Here is a 2202-nt window from a genome sequence, read left to right on the forward strand (position 1 = left end):
AACAAATCTTAACAAATTTAAGAAGATTGAAATCTTATTAAAAAATCACTTAGAAAATCCCAGAAAATTAAAAAAAACAAAGAAATTAATGAGGTGATATTACACTTAATACCACAGAAATACAAAGGATCAAAAAAGACTACTATGAATGATTATATACCAACAAAATGGGCAATCTAAAATAAATGGATAAATCCCTAGAAACATAAAACCTATCAACTGAAACATGAAGAAACAAAATCTGAACAGAAAGTTCACTATGAATGTTGAATCAGAACCAAAAACCTCCCAATAAACAAAGTCAGGGCGAGACTGCATCACTTGTAAATTTTACCAAACATTCTAATAAGATTTAATACCTATACTTCTCAAATTCTTGCAGAAATAGAAAAGGAGGAAACCCTTCCAAACTTTTAAAAGGCCAGCATTATCATAATGCCAAGTCAGACAAGAATGCCAACAAGAAAAAAAAAAAAAAATACAGGCCAGTATCCCTGATGAATGCACATGCAAGAATCCCGGACAACAATTAGTGAAGCAAATTCAGTAATACATTAAACGGATTGTTCACCATGATCAAATGGGATTCATTCCAGGAATGCAAGGGTGGTTCAACAAAGGCAAACCAATCAATGTGATACACTACATTAACAGAATGAAGGATACAATTATACAATCATCTTAATAGATGAGAAAAAGCACTTGACAAAATTCAACACTGATTTTATGATAAACCTATGAACAAAGTATAGAGGAAATGTACCACAATAAAATATAGGCCATTAATGACAAGATTACAGTTAATATCATACCCAACAATAAAAAGTTAAAAGCTTTTCCTCTGAGATCAAGAATAAGTGCCTACTCTTGCCACTTGTCTTCAACATCATATTGGAATGCAAAACTAGATAAATTAGGCAAGAAAAAGAAATAAAGGGCATCCAAATTGGAAAGGAAGAAGCAACATAGTCTCTATCTACTGGTGACATATTACTATAGCAAATAGTAAAGACTCCACTAAAACTGTCAGAACTAATACACAAAGTCAGTAAAGTTGCAAGATTCAAAACTACACAAAAGTGATTGCATTACTCTATACTAATAAGTTATTATCAGAATGTGAAATTAAGAAAACAATGCCATACTTACCTGGCAGGGGCGATACCATGGTCATGAAGGTGGTTTCCCCAGGGCAAGGCTCATCTATTGCACTCCAGATATGCTGGCCCCTGCGATTTCTCCAAGTGTGGGAAACTGGACTGCATAATTTGTTGTAGTGGGGGGACTGCATTGGTGTTTTCCTGTGAAGGAAAAAAAAAAAAAGAAAAGTATCCTGTTACAATTGTGTCAAAAAGAGTAAAATACTCAGAATAGTTAACCAAGGAAGTGAAAGATTTCTACACTGACAACTATAAGATATTGATAAAGGAAAATTGAAGAATACACAAATAAATGGAAAGATATCCCAGGTTTATGGATGAGAAAAATTAATATATTAAATTGTCCATACCATTCAAAGCAACCTACAGGTTCAATGCAATTTCTATCAAAATTCCAATGGCATTTTTCACAGAAACAGAATAAATAATCCTAAAATTTATAGAGAATCACAAGAGATTGCAAAAAGCCAAAGCAATCCTGAGGGGTGGAGGCGGGGTGGGGGAAACAAAGCCAGAAGCATTATACTCCCTGATTTCAAACTACATAACAAAGTTATAATAATCAGAACAATCACATTCCCATCAAATTTTAAAATTCATTTTTATTTTTTCCCAATCTGATAAGCAAAAAGTTCTCAATATATCTTAATTTGCATTTACAAATAACTAAAAAAATAAAATAGCTAGTAAAATTTAGGGGAAAAAAGTATACTACTGGCTTCAAAACAGATATATATACATATATACATATATATATCCCAACACAATGTAGTAGAGCCCAGAAGTAAATTAAGTGCCTATATATGCATGGGTTTATTAAAAATTTGCTAAGTCATGTCCGACTCTTTGCAACCCCATGGACTGTAGCCCACCAGGCTCCTCTGTTTGGAATTTTCCAGCAAGAATAGTGGAGTGTGTTGCCATTTCCTTCTCTAGGAACCAAGCATACACAATGGGGAAAGAATAATCTCATCAAAAAATGGTGACAGGAAAACTGGATAGTCACATGCAAAAGAATGAATCTAGACTACTCTCTTACACC

The 2202-nt window shown here is 33.3% G+C and overlaps 1 non-coding gene across 1 annotated transcript; it reads left to right on the forward strand.

The window, feature by feature from the left end:
* Nucleotides 1–1141: 1141 nt before the first annotated feature.
* LOC139176868 (U1 spliceosomal RNA) lies at nt 1142–1306 on the forward strand. Its single transcript, XR_011561348.1, has one exon. It is a non-coding gene; the product is annotated as a U1 spliceosomal RNA (small nuclear RNA).
* The last annotated feature ends 896 nt before the right edge of the window (nt 1307–2202 follow it).

This window comes from Bos indicus, chromosome 17 (genome assembly GCF_029378745.1).
Source record: "Bos indicus isolate NIAB-ARS_2022 breed Sahiwal x Tharparkar chromosome 17, NIAB-ARS_B.indTharparkar_mat_pri_1.0, whole genome shotgun sequence".
Lineage (NCBI taxonomy): Eukaryota > Metazoa > Chordata > Mammalia > Artiodactyla > Bovidae > Bos > Bos indicus.